Raw genomic sequence first — 15,678 nt, 5'->3', positions numbered from 1 at the left:
AATCCAATCCAAACCCTACACCTTGGAAAATTCAAGCACGAGCTATGGACGGGATCTCCAACCTAAACCATTCAATCTCTCGCTCTATATACCTCGAAACCAGACATTTGCCTAATCCACGACGGAATGGCATAATGCCACGCCCGTTGAGTTTAATGCACTTGTTAAAAATAAGACTTGGGAGTTGGTCCCACGCCAACCCAACATAAATATTATACGCAACATGTGGCTATTTCACCACAAATTTTGGTCTGACGGACTTTAGAACGATACAAGGTCCGGGTTGGTATGTGATGGTAGAAACCAACAGATAGTTGTGGACTATTGGTACACTTGGGGTCTAGATCTTACATGTCCCATCTAGATACCAAATTGCAGATATCTTCACCAAAGGTCAATCCAACATTTTATTTATTAACTTCCGCTCTAGTCTCAGTATACGACTTCCTCCCGCTTCTACTAGGGAGTGTAATAGAATAAATGTATTTTAAGAATATGCTTATGATTATGTAATCGTGTCCATATTTACAAGACTGTGCCTATCCCTGTATAGGAGAACGAAGTTATGAGAAGCAACAACGATTCATCAATTCATTTGTGTTAATTTTTTGTTAATTATCAAATTTCCACCAACGAAATGATCAAAGAAACTACAAAACCTTAAAAACTTGTCTGAAGATCATAAATAAATAAAAATTTGGCATAAGTTGTGCCTTTGGTTCATCATCATCAGAATAATAATTCAAAAAATAACATCATAAATAGGATAACAGGGAAAGAGGATTTTATCTGCCAATAATTTTCGCAAAGAAGACACCTTACTTGCAATCCGAGAAACGTTTAATTCTTCAGGGTGCGTGTTGGCTCATTTAGCCACGAATCCGGTCGACTTGCAAATCGGGCACAAGTTCTTGTGTTGCAGCCATTGTTTTATGCAACCATGGTGGAAGTCATGCCCACACTCCAATGTTCCAAGATCATCCCCTTCCGTGTATTCCTCCTATAAACACACAAAAAATAAAAACATATTAATAAAAAATATATATTAAAAAAGTTCAATCAAATTAGGAATGTTAAAGTTCCGGTTTGGTCTGTTTGTGACAAAAATGCGGTCGAATGGCTAACTAAGGTTTTCGAAACGACAAACCACACTGGCCAGCTTGAGTGGTGGGGTTTAACCGGTTATAATGGTTTGACGATTTTAACAGTTCGCTTTTGGTGTTTTAAACCAATTTTTTAGTTTTCAAACTCACTAATTTGTATCAAAAAAAAATTAAAATGTGACGATGGTTCATGAATATAATGCATATGCAAAATTGCATAACTGCGTATTCCACAAATGAGAAAAAAAAAAGATTAAGTGCCGGATTACAAGGTCCAAACTGTGGGTCAGACCATTAAACCACCAAATAGTCAAAATTGAATGGTTAACCAAACCGTATGTCTAAAAACTAGCCAACTTGCCTCAGGTAGTCGTTAAATAGTCACTTCCAAAGGTTTATAAACACTCATTAATCAAATACTAAAATAATAATACTTATTTTAACGTAGTTAGGAAAACATCTACAATCACTTCACAAACTTCTCAGTTTTAAGAATGACTTTTTGTTCATTTTACCTATAGTTATTATTTGATATACAAGAATTAGTCAAAGACTCGAAGCATTTAGTTATCTGACTATTACGACTTCGAATCTGGATTACCTGGCACACGCTGCAAGGTTCTATGGGCTGACCCATTTCAACAACATATGGTTTCTGCTTTAGATGCTTTTAAAATTGTTTCTTCGGTCAATCCAGTGCTTACATTTCCTATGTGCTCTTCTAACGCAAGTAACTCCTGAGAAACCCAAGTAAAAGTTATTATTAATAATAATGATAATGACAATAACACAAATAATAAATAAAATACATTATCATTATTAAACGTAACTTAATGAATTATACCTCGTATGACATATTGTCGATATCAAGTCGCATCTCTCTATGCCTGTCGTGATTATCCGCAATCCCGTAGAAGACCGATTGATCTAAAATCATAACATCCTACAGCCAAAAAAAGGAAGAAAAGAAAAGGTTAGAAAAGATAATGCATAGATCAGTCAGCATGTTACGTCCTTTAACTTCATTAATTACAAAAAAAAAAACATCCTAATTTGAAAAGTTGTAACATGTTGTGTCCTTTCTAGTAACAAAAGTTAGATTTTCTGTCAACTTTTTTTTAAAACGGCAGCCTTACCCCTACAAATTTATTTTATTTTACCTACAAAATATAACTTAATATTTTTAAAACAAACAAAAAATAAATAAATTTATATAAAAACTTTTGTAAAATAAATAAGTTAACAGTTCGGAAAAAAAGATAAGTTGATTAACTTATTATTAAATATTTTTAAAAATTATAAAATAAAAAATGATAAAAAGAATAAAGGATATGAAAAAAAAAAAAAGTAAAAGAGAGTAAAAAAAAGTTCTGAAAAATACAAATTCTGTCAATTAATTGTAGGGGTAAAATCGTCATTTTAAAAGATATTAACAGAAAACCTAAGTTCTGTTAGTGGAAATGGCGTAATGTGTTGCAAGTTTTTAAATAAAGAATGTTTTTCTTTTTTTGTAATTATTATCGTTATAGAACACAAACTGTAATTTTCTATAATAAAAAACTAACCTCAAATCGCAAGGATTCACCCCTGCGCATAAGGTCCAGTACATTACGAATCTGCACATAATTTTAAAAAATAAAAAATAAAACAAATGTAAAAAGAATCCTAATCATTGTACTAAACTATCAGATAACATAGTACTTAAAAACACAAACCTCAGACACTAGCCTGCCTCTTCCTTCACTGCCAGGTGTCACGGCTCGTGAGACATTAGGGAGACCAAAAGAACCCTCGAGATGTCTACCAAGCAAGAAAGATCTCGAGTACGGTTGATGATGCTGACCTGGCATAGCTCCAACATCTTGTGAAGAAGATGAACCATTCAACCCCGGGAAAATATTACCATTTTGCTCTCCATCGCCCTCTGAGCCCGCAGCCGACAACAAAGACCGCCTAAGAAACGCCGATAATCTTCTCGGATTATAACTTGATGAAGACCCGGAACTTAATCTGGCCCGGTAACTGGCAGGATTGTCAGTTCCACCATCAGTGGGTTCTGTTTGGGTGGCGGTTATTATGTTACTCGGTGGCGGAAACACGAGATTTTCGGGATTCAAATCAGGTTCAACCCGATCACCAGAAATAACAAGATTTGGTGATCGGGTTGGTCTCGAGGTGGAACCCCGACTCCATCGAGATGTTGATTGAAAATTTCTTCTTAACGCAGGAACCCGTAAACTGGGCTGGCCCGATAACGTATTCTCAGGTGGCGGGTTGAGTCGCAAGCCCGAAACATCCGATTCCCGATTATTATTATTATTAACACTATTATTGTTATTAGTAGTATTATTACTACTACTATAATTATTATTATTATTATTACTATTATTAATATGAGGTAGTAACGGGTCAACTTGTTGACGGACAGCTAGCAGGTTGTCGCCAATACTCAATCCGAGTCTCGGGATAGTTGGGTCTGAAATCGGGCGCGATTGAAACATATCTGCACTTCCTACCCCCGAAGATGACTGGCCCGTTGTTAATTCCACAGCTTTTCGTTTACGAGACGAATGATGGTCAATTGGGTCAAACGAGTCAGAAGACGGGCCAAACGGGTCGGTAAATGATGAGCTAGATGCACCATGATTGGTCAAAGAAAGGACACTTGATGGTGGTTCGGGACACGATTTCATTAATGTGTGCCATCTGCAGTCGGATCTTGCGCCTATGTGACCCGGGTTTGGTTGGGCCGGGCCGGAACTTGAACTGGATTCACTTACGGTCCATGTATTTGCATCCGGACCTTCTTGATTGGTTGGGTTTAGAGAGATGTAATCGGGTAACCGACCTGATGGAGTGTTTGCAACATCACTTGATGTTGAACCGTGTCCTTGCATTGTAACCCTTTAAAATATTTCATGTTCTACGTATAAGTTAGTGATTAAAAAACATTAAACACACAAAAATAATACAATTAGAAGTAATTTCATAGAATAATGTAACACAATTTGTAATAGCATACAATGGTGATTCAAAAACCAAAAATAAAAGTAAAATGCAAACAATAATACAAATTTTGTTAACATTAGTTTTAATATGGAACGCAAGTGATCCAACTAGAGTCGCTAGAAAAACCTTGGTCCCACCAGTACGCTACTAACCAATGGGACCAGGTAAATCCTGCTAACCAACGAGACTTAATTTAATCACTAGATAAGATTTTTTAAGCTTAAAACAAATAATAATAACTAAACTTTGCATCCACATAAAAAAATGATGGTTACATTCATGGTAACAACTTTTGATCAAAAACAAATGGTAGAAAAATTTTCCCAAATATGTAAAGATCAAGATATAGAACAATTGTGGGTTACAAATATCAAAATGTGACCTAACTAATAAACAACAAATCTTTTACAACCAAGCACCACCCACCCACCCACTAACCCTAAGAGTCAAATTCACACTAAATTTCTAGCACACATCACAACTCACAAGCAATGGATCTGGAACTAATCAACCAATATAAACACACACATGATTATATAAACAAAAATCATCATGGGTCAAACAGACAAATTAGAAATTTCATCATAAATCTACTAACATACCAAACTCAAAAAACACCCAAAACAAAATAATCAAGAAATTAAAGAAATTTTAGTTGAAACAGAGCATCAAGATCAAATTACATAACAAATTAGCAAGATTTCTTCAAGAAAATGAAAACCCAGATGAGATATTAAAGGAAAATAATCAAGAACATACCAGATTGTAGGAGATGGATCCAAGATTAACCAGACAGACAGAAGATGATGGTCAAAATAAATAAATAACTTTACAAACAAACAATTAATATGAAATGGGTTTGTGAGGATTCTTGGAGGATGTTGATAACATTTTGTAAAGGGTTTAGAGGGGAGATGAGGATAGAAGAATCACAAAAAAGATGAAAGTGTGTTTGTGGGTGTAAAAAAGGGACATGAGAGAGAGAGATAGAGAGAGAGAGAGAGAGAGAGAGAGAGAAGCAAGTGGTGTTGTATGTTCCAATGCACGCCGAGCCGAACACCATCTTAATCTTTTTAAGTCGTGTCTCACTTTCACGCCAAGCACCCCCTTCGTGTCTTTTGTTTTCTACTTTTGGGGTCAAAATGATACTTGTAAAACCTCAAATCACATTTCCCTAAAATACCAACTCCTGTAATTTGTAAATAATAAACATCTATTTGATACAGGGTAATAGAATGGACAAAAAAATAAAATAAATCATTATTATTTTATTGTTTTGTTTGGTTATCATATAGAAATAAAATGAATTACAACTTTATTATTATTTTTTTATTAAATATACACGCATAATATTTTTGTCAATTAATGAAACGATAATAATAAAAATATAATAATTATTATAATTTAATAATAGTTATTAGTTATACTATAGTGAAATAATAATGATGATAAAATAATAGTAATAATAATAATTATTGATCATTTAAGGAATGAAATGATTCCTTAGGAATCAAAAATTTAAAATGCTATATAAGAAAGAAGTTGAGGAATTCATTGAGGAATGACAATCAAACTTGGTAAAATTGAGAAATAAGGGATGACAATCAAATATGTTTTATTTTACTTTTTTAGAATGGTCCATTCTATTCCGTCTATCACTATTTTATACTAAACACTACCTAAGATTTTTTATCTTCTACTTGAGACTTTATTTCATTCTCAAAATTGGGGCTAATATGATGAATTGTTTTATACATTCTTTTATATTTAGGAATACACTATTCATTCATTATATTTATGTAAATGTTCGTATGTGAAAGAAAGAAAGGGTAAATGAGCAAATGGAATGTAAGAGTCTTTTTAATTGAGTAAAGATCTAATAGGGAATATGATGTATGGTTTTTAAAGAATGAATAAATTTAAAGATAAATATGGTTTGTAGTTAATTATAGGAATGAAGATGAAGAACCAATGTGAATGTTATTGCACCATAGATTATTAGTTGTTTTCTTTGAAAGTTTTTTTTTTAATTTGTTGTATATCTTGAAGGTTAATATTTAGGTTTAAATATATTAATTGATTACTTATGTTTAAATAATTAACTAATGGCTTATGCTTAAATAATTATTTAGGTTTAAACACTTAACTGATGACCTATGTTTACATTTGTTTAGTCATGTTTTTATAATGACAATTATCTTTAGGTCCCTTATTGATTAAATTGCAAATTATCAGAATCATGATTTTCTTATATATGGGATCGTTAATTCTTTACTTCGTGTATTAGGACGGATCAATATAAACTGAAACCTGATAAGCAGATTGTTAATTCTTTACTTTGTGTATTATGACTTTTCATATTGATTATATCTCTTTTGTGTGTGTCAGCTATTGGCTAGCTTCGGGTCATGCTTCATAATCAGGTACGATTAAAAATAACACCTTTATTTTCAAGGCATAAAAATTATATGTTTACTCAAGAAAGTTAGACAAATATTAAAATAAATATATTACTTAGTATGCAGACTAGTTATGTTTAGACCCACCCCGACAACTACCCGTTTGACTTGAAACCATATAGACCCAGGTTTTCTTCTTGATTTACATAATTTGTTTTATCTTGCAGTGGTATGATAAATATCTAAGAAAGTGTATTGAGAAAACTGCAGAAGCAAAAAAGAGACTCAATTTGGGGTAGAAGGCTTAGGATACCAAGTTGGTTTATAAATTAAAACTGTAGTAAATATAATAGTAGATCATGCAAAGGTCCATGGTAGGGGAAAGCTAAAGAAAAGGTTAAAGGGAAGAAGGTTACCGGTTGTTGCTTGTAACATCCTGGAAAATCCCAAATTTATTTTGAGCTAAAGATGTCAACTTTGAAAGATGAGGGATTAAAAATATTTTCAAAACAAGTAAATGAGAAAAATGAGATAAGAAAAATAAAGTATCTCATGTTAAGAAAGTAAGAAAATCCATCTCAAATAGAAAGAAGGAAGAAAGTGTAAGCATTCCTCATGGGTATAAATAGGAAATATAACTTTCTCTCCACATTAGAAAATTATAAAACTTAGAAACTCTTTATAAGGAAGAGAGTTTCTATAGTAATATTCTTATGTGGCTCAATACTCTCAACAGTCCTAGCAGAGGGCGCGAAGCACCTGACACGAACGGGCACGGGCTCGGGCGATGGGCAAGGACTAAAAGTCAAAAATATGAATTTGAATCCTTTTCGCTACGTGAACGGATCAAGTATAAAGTCTTTGCGCTACGCGAAAGACAGAATACATAAACCGACATTGAGTGGCTTCGCGCTATGCAAAGTACCAGCTTATGATTCCTTCGCGCTACTCGAAGTAACTCCTATGCATGCATGACATGTGTGTACACGTGGCACCACGTCAAGCCACGTGGCAAGCCGTCTGATGACTCAGCAAATATTAGGTCGGTTTGCATCGCGCGAACTGCTGAACCATTTGTCCTTCATGGCACTTCCCATCTCACACACAACACACACTTTACACACATAGTTAACCTTGGAAAGTGTGCCACGTAGAACATGCCAAGCTCCGAAGTTTTGACAGTTTAAACTCTAGTACGCAATAGAGAGTAGAAGTGATGCTCGATCAGTCTTAGGCGTTAACTCCGAATGCCCTTGTGAGGTAGGGGTTCCGATTAAGAATTATTTTAATATTATTATAATGGCTTAGCCCATAGTCGGGGGTATAGCCCGAACATTGATCATAGTTAAGAATAATATAACTTTTCATATATAGAGGTTATAGTTAAAATAACGTTGATTCATGATTAAGAAATGTAAGCTTTTATAAACAAAGGATATAGCCAAAATAATATTTCTTTATAATTAAGAATATAATATTCATATACCAAGGTTTTAGTTAAATTAATGTTTCTTCTTGTAGAAGAAACCCAATATAGATGTTTCTTCCTGAATAAGAAACGTAGCATATAATTGATGAATAAACAAGGGGACTAAAGGTCCAAATGTTTTATATAAACAAATGATTTGTCAATGTTAAAGCTATACAAAACAGACTAAAGGTCTGAAACTAGATCGTTGATGTAGATATATATACAAAGGTTATTCTCGTACTATAGGTTCGAGATAACAATCAATCAATCATAAATCAGAAAGCAGAAGCAGGGTTCAGTAACAGAAACTGATCATAAACAGGAATCAGTATCAGAAACTGATTACAATCAGAAAAGGTGAATACGCCTTAAACTTTTACAAACTCTTTTAGAGTTAGACTGTTTGCATAGGATCTACGAATCCTTAAAACCTTGTGTTATGTCATACCCCGCCTTCGGGCCTAGGCGTGTGACTCACAGTTGGTACCACTTTTGTCAATTTATCAAAGTTTGCAGCGGAAAATGTTATTTTAAAATATTTACTTTCATAACATAGGGAATTAAATACTCTTGTTTGTTTTACAACATTACTTGTTTAAAAACAAGTTTAATATACACATGCCTCAATACAAAATTAGCTGAGCCACCAGCTGTAAAGTATGCTTAGTGTTCTTCTATATCCACTGGCATATCCATCACTATTCCTTACTCCTGGTTACCTGAAAACAGTTTCAAAATACATCAGCTATATGCTGGTGAATACGCTGACTCAATAAAACATTTTCACAATTCGTAATGACACAACACCAATAGTGTAAGGCCCCGTTACCGGTAACCCTACTTTCGTGTTGGATTTACTCATAAACACAGTTCTAAATATCAGAGTTAATTAAAAACTTTACGCGGAATATAAAACTTTCATAAAACATTACATATCAATTCATAATCATGTCTTAAAACATTCCTCTTGTCTTTCAAAATCAAAACATAACTTATAAAAGCATATCAGATCTTCAGATGCCAGGCTTTAGTCTTCTGCCATGTGTCCTCCACTCAAGCCAGCTGTCTCATCCTACTCACCTGCGTGCATACTAAAAGTCAGCTACGCTGAGTGAGTTCTAGTTAATCATACAATACCATACAATACCTTATTACATACATACGTACTTAACCTCATAACTTTCTTTCATACACACATAAGTACTCATATCTTCATTCTTACTTACATACTTTCTTTCTTACTTACATACTTTCTTTACATTCATAATCATACGTTTTAAAGAGCCTTTCGCCCTATAACCTCACAGATATTATAAAGGTCTGGTCCCTAACATCACAGATATTATAAGGGTCTGGTCCCTAACATCACAGATATTATGAGGGTCTGGTCCCTATCCTCACAGATATTGTAAGGGTCTGGTCCCTAACATCACAGATATTATAAGAGTCTGGTCCCTAACATCACAGATATTATAAGGGTCTGGTCCCTAACATCACAGATATTATAAGGGTCTGGTCCCTAACATCACAGATATTATGAGGGTCTGGTCCCTAACATCACAGATATTATGAGGGTCTGGTCCCTAACATCACAGATATTATAATGGTCTGGTCCCTAACATCACAGATATTATAAGGGTCTGGTCCCTATCATCACAGATATTATAAGGGTCTGGTCCCTAACATCACAGATATTATAAGGGTCTGGTCCCTAACATCACAGATATTATGAGGGTCTGGTCCCTAACATCACAGATATTATAAGGGTCTGGTCCCTAACATCACAGATATTATAAGGGTCTGGTCCCTTGGTTTTCGAATATTAGTAGGGTTCGATTCCCTCTTCGTTACCATACAACCATACATCATACCTCGAGTATTATTAGGGCTCGGTACCCTTTTCGTAACCATACAACCATACAACCGTCATTTCCTTCTTTTATTAACTTTATTACGTTCATACACATAAACATACATATCATACTTACCATATTTATAACGTTACAACTTGACAGTACGTGCAATATCCGAAGATCGTTCACGCCCCGACAAGTATTCATTTGAAATATTCATACATCTACGATATATAATATTCGTACCTTTATTTTTAACCTGACGGTACGCGCAATATCCGAAGATCGTTCGCGTACCGACAAACAATCATTCAAATCTATCACACATATCACATATGACATACACTTATCACTTAGGATAAATGTATTAACAACACATCGAGTATGCACACAGCCCCGAAAACATAACAAGGAATGGGGCTAGAAACTCACCTGAATTCTGCTTCTTTCTCTGGTAGCTGTAAATCCCCTCTTTAACTGAGCTCGGCTAACTGTACAAGTTACACGTATCAATACTCGCCTGACCTAATCTGGTGGCCTAGTATTAGCTTACTTTAACTTATCGCTTTATAATTTATTTTCTAATCAAACTTGGCTTTAGGCGAAGTTAACCCTTCGGGCGAACTTAGCTTCAGGCGAAATTAAACCTTAGGCGAACTTGGCTTCAGGCGAAGTTAAACCTTAGGCGAACTTGGCTTCAGGCGAAGTTAAACCTTAGGCGAACTTGGCTTCAGGCGAAGTTAAACCTTAGGCGAACTTGGCTTCAGGCGAAGTTAAACCTTAGGCGAACTTGGCTTCAGGCGAAGTTAAACCTTAGGCGAACTTGGCTTCAGGCGAAGTTAAACCTTAGGCGAACTTGGCTTCAGGCGAAGTTAAACCTTAGGCGAACTTGGCCGTAGGCGAAGTTATCCTTAGGCGAACTTGGCCGTAGGCGAAGTTACGCTTGAAGGCGAAGTTACGCTTGAAGGCGAAGTTCATCAAGCGAACTTAATCTTGCAGGCGAAGTTGTCGCGCTGCAGATCTGTTTGCCCATAACTCCTTCGTTTCTTAGCCAAATAACTCGATTTTGGTACCCACGGAATCGTATGATCGGCGCCTACAAACCCTAACCATCAAATCGGCCTAAAATCGACGTTTTAGGGGTCCGATTTGGGCAGTTTGGTTTCGGGTCCGGTTTAACCCATCCAATCCTAACCATTTTCAGTAATATTAGCTTTGTTGGATATGTTCTTACCTTAACAACTCAGATCTAACAACAAAATCTCGGGTCTCGGCTTCGAATCTTGATCGGTTAGAATGTGTGTTTTGAGTGTGCGAAGAAAGAAGGTGGAAATGAAAGATTGGGTTTGGGATGGGATATTTATATCCCTCTAAGCCCACGGACCCGAGGCCCATTCTCATTTAACCCATCTCAATTAATCCAACACTAGCCCGACTCATACCAACTCCTACTCTATTATTTATTTCCTAATAACCCGGGTAAACTTTCTCTCTAATATTAAGTAATATAATTAATATTACCTGGAAATTTCGGGATGTTACAAGTCTTCCCTCCTTAAAGAGGTTTCGTCCCCGAAACCTAACTTATTCCCTATAAAAGGAAAACTTCTTATATTTACACGCTTTATCGAATCGCCTTCGCTTTCTGAGTTATCCTTCTTACTTCTGACTTTACAGTCATCGAATAGTGGTCATGCGTTTTAGCTATTTAAGGTAGCTTGTCCATGAGACCCTCGATGTACCACAACTCATCTCATACCTCCAAGGGCTTTGATTAGTACTTTTAACACTATTGTCTAAAACAACCTTTCATCACAACATAATAATCATTCATAACCAAACTCAATATATATATTACACGTTACTGATAACCATAAGTTTTAAACCTTAACACACAACAAGTCCTTAAGCAAAAGCAACTTAATAACACCATTGCATAAGCAATTATTCCTTCATCAAGCGTCCCTCTCTGCAGTTTCCCCAAGTCTTCACCCTTTCGCACCTTCCGCCCCTGATTCCTTGCAATCCCTAGCCATGTGGTCAGCTTTTCCGCAATTGAAGCACTTTGGACGATCAGGGCATTCTCGAGAATAATGCCCACTCTTTCCACACCGATAGCACCTGTCTGTCCCAGTCTTACATTCTCCCTGGTGCACTCGCCCACATGTCTTACACGCATCCTTGTTCCCAACCTTGGCCTTCCTCTCATCAGTTGTTGTCACCATCTCGCCAGACCGCTTAGCAGAGGTAGCCCATTTCTTCTCCTTCTTTTCTCCTTCATGTCCTTCCTTTGGCTTCTTGCAATCCCTTGCTAGGTGCCCACGTCCTCCACAGTTGTGACACCTATGGTAATCATCACATTCCCCAGAGGAATGTCCTGCTCTTCCACACCTGTAGCAAACACCTAATCCCTTTCTGCACTCTCCGGGGTGTCTCTTCCCACATTTTTCACAAGCAGTGAACCCCTCTTGCCTTGCCTTCTTTTTGCGTGGATCCACCTCATCGGCTTCCTCTGGTTCTGGAGTTGGGTTCTTTTTCTTCTTTTCCCCCACCGTTCTTGCTCCCCCACAATCCCTAGCTAAGTGACCCGACTTACCACACTTATAACATTTCTGGTCCTCGGTGCAATCACGAGTTATGTGTCCCTTCTTCCCACATCGGTAGCACTGATTTGGACCAGCCTTGCATTCTCCTAGGTGCATCTTCCCGCACACTTTGCATGTTTCCCTTCCCGCGACCTTTGGTATCTTCTTCCCCGCATACTCCACGACATCTACAGATCCTTTGGTTCCTTTCGCTCCTCCCTTTTCATCATCACCCTTCTTTCCGTCTCCTCCTGCCTTCTCAGTGGCCCTTGCATGGTTTTCGGCAGACTTGTCAGTACGAAATTTCTTCTCTGCAGCAGCTACAGCGTAAGAAATGGCAAATTGAGTAACAGGATCCAGCTGATACCCTTCATTGCTGCTTGGTCCTTGCAAAGTTTCACTTTTATCCTTTTTTGTGGTAGTAACTAGTTCTTCAGAAGGTTCTCGGACAACGCGTATTCCAAGAGGACGTCCAGTGTGACCTCCCTTACCAACAAACCTTTTTGCTCCAGCCATTAGTATTCTAAGGGAAAACACAAACATCATCACTCAAGGAACTATCTAGTACAAGGATAGCAAGGCTAACAGGTAATAACAGTGGCCAGCTGTGACTAGCTGATCACATTGCTTTCCGTGTCCTATATACTTCCCTTTATGAGTCTATTTGTGCTGGTTCTACTTAAGCAGTTAGTCAATTCAAACAATCAATTATTCCTATCCGTACCATTCTCATATCTTTTCTTTCTCATTAACATATATCATTTAATCATACCTTTCACCTTTACTGATCTTGCTTGAGCGACACATGGCATTCTTGAACTGGCATCTTCTTTCTTTTCTTACTTAAATCCCATTCTCTGTTCAAGTCTAAGCATGTAGGATGCTTAAATCTCTTGAACTTTGCTCTGATACCAACTTGTAAGGCCCCGTTACCGGTAACCCTACTTTCGTGTTGGATTTACTCATAAACACAGTTCTAAATATCAGAGTTAATTAAAAACTTTACGCGGAATATAAAACTTTCATAAAACATTACATATCAATTCATAATCATGTCTTAAAACATTCCTCTTGTCTTTCAAAATCAAAACATAACTTATAAAAGCATATCAGATCTTCAGATGCCAGGCTTTAGTCTTCTGCCATGTGTCCTCCACTCAAGCCAGCTGTCTCATCCTACTCACCTGCGTGCATACTAAAAGTCAGCTACGCTGAGTGAGTTCTAGTTAATCATACAATACCATACAATACCTTATTACATACATACGTACTTAACCTCATAACTTTCTTTCATACACACATAAGTACTCATATCTTCATTCTTACTTACATACTTTCTTTCTTACTTACATACTTTCTTTACATTCATAATCATACGTTTTAAAGAGCCTTTCGCCCTATAACCTCACAGATATTATAAAGGTCTGGTCCCTAACATCACAGATATTATAAGGGTCTGGTCCCTAACATCACAGATATTATGAGGGTCTGGTCCCTATCCTCACAGATATTGTAAGGGTCTGGTCCCTAACATCACAGATATTATAAGAGTCTGGTCCCTAACATCACAGATATTATAAGGGTCTGGTCCCTAACATCACAGATATTATAAGGGTCTGGTCCCTTGGTTTTCGAATATTAGTAGGGTTCGATTCCCTCTTCGTTACCATACAACCATACATCATACCTCGAGTATTATTAGGGCTCGGTACCCTTTTCGTAACCATACAACCATACAACCGTCATTTCCTTCTTTTATTAACTTTATTACGTTCATACACATAAACATACATATCATACTTACCATATTTATAACGTTACAACTTGACAGTACGTGCAATATCCGAAGATCGTTCACGCCCCGACAAGTATTCATTTGAAATATTCATACATCTACGATATATAATATTCGTACCTTTATTTTTAACCTGACGGTACGCGCAATATCCGAAGATCGTTCGCGTACCGACAAACAATCATTCAAATCTATCACACATATCACATATGACATACACTTATCACTTAGGATAAATGTATTAACAACACATCGAGTATGCACACAGCCCCGAAAACATAACAAGGAATGGGGCTAGAAACTCACCTGAATTCTGCTTCTTTCTCTGGTAGCTGTAAATCCCCTCTTTAACTGAGCTCGGCTAACTGTACAAGTTACACGTATCAATACTCGCCTGACCTAATCTGGTGGCCTAGTATTAGCTTACTTTAACTTATCGCTTTATAATTTATTTTCTAATCAAACTTGGCTTTAGGCGAAGTTAACCCTTCGGGCGAACTTAGCTTCAGGCGAAATTAAACCTTAGGCGAACTTGGCTTCAGGCGAAGTTAAACCTTAGGCGAACTTGGCTTCAGGCGAAGTTAAACCTTAGGCGAACTTGGCTTCAGGCGAAGTTAAACCTTAGGCGAACTTGGCTTCAGGCGAAGTTAAACCTTAGGCGAACTTGGCTTCAGGCGAAGTTAAACCTTAGGCGAACTTGGCCGTAGGCGAAGTTATCCTTAGGCGAACTTGGCCGTAGGCGAAGTTACGCTTGAAGGCGAAGTTACGCTTGAAGGCGAAGTTCATCAAGCGAACTTAATCTTGCAGGCGAAGTTGTCGCGCTGCAGATCTGTTTGCCCATAACTCCTTCGTTTCTTAGCCAAATAACTCGATTTTGGTACCCACGGAATCGTATGATCGGCGCCTACAAACCCTAACCATCAAATCGGCCTAAAATCGACGTTTTAGGGGTCCGATTTGGGCAGTTTGGTTTCGGGTCCGGTTTAACCCATCCAATCCTAACCATTTTCAGTAATATTAGCTTTGTTGGATATGTTCTTACCTTAACAACTCAGATCTAACAACAAAATCTCGGGTCTCGGCTTCGAATCTTGATCGGTTAGAATGTGTGTTTTGAGTGTGCGAAGAAAGAAGGTGGAAATGAAAGATTGGGTTTGGGATGGGATATTTATATCCCTCTAAGCCCACGGACCCGAGGCCAATTCTCATTTAACCCATCTCAATTAATCCAACACTAGCCCGACTCATACCAACTCCTACTCTATTATTTATTTCCTAATAACCCGGGTAAACTTTCTCTCTAATATTAAGTAATATAATTAATATTACCTGGAAATTTCGGGATGTTACAAATAGTGTTCAACGACTCAGTGGGTCTCAATCCCATCTCATCGGAACTAAACATACGCACAAACCACATAATCGGACTTCACTCTCCCTAGAGACAGTCAATTGCCTCATGG

At 37.0% G+C, this 15,678-nt stretch overlaps 1 pseudogene across 1 annotated transcript; it reads right to left on the bottom strand.

Annotated features, from left to right (window-relative positions):
* Positions 1–798: 798 nt before the first annotated feature.
* On the bottom strand, positions 799–4,294 carry LOC143608173 (E3 ubiquitin-protein ligase MBR2-like; annotated as a pseudogene). Its single transcript, XR_013149157.1, has 5 exons — positions 2,819–4,294; positions 2,669–2,719; positions 1,948–2,046; positions 1,705–1,840; positions 799–1,000 (listed from the first exon to the last, which is right to left on the bottom strand). The product of XR_013149157.1 is annotated as an E3 ubiquitin-protein ligase MBR2-like (transcript).
* Between the last annotated feature and the right edge of the window lie 11,384 nt (positions 4,295–15,678).

This window comes from Bidens hawaiensis, unplaced genomic scaffold (assembly GCF_021521415.1).
Source record: "Bidens hawaiensis isolate Kalapana, Puna unplaced genomic scaffold, B.hawaiensis_p1.1 tig00102160_1, whole genome shotgun sequence".
NCBI classification, from domain to species: domain Eukaryota; kingdom Viridiplantae; phylum Streptophyta; class Magnoliopsida; order Asterales; family Asteraceae; genus Bidens; species Bidens hawaiensis.
This window is presented reverse-complemented; position numbering and strand designations above follow the sequence as displayed.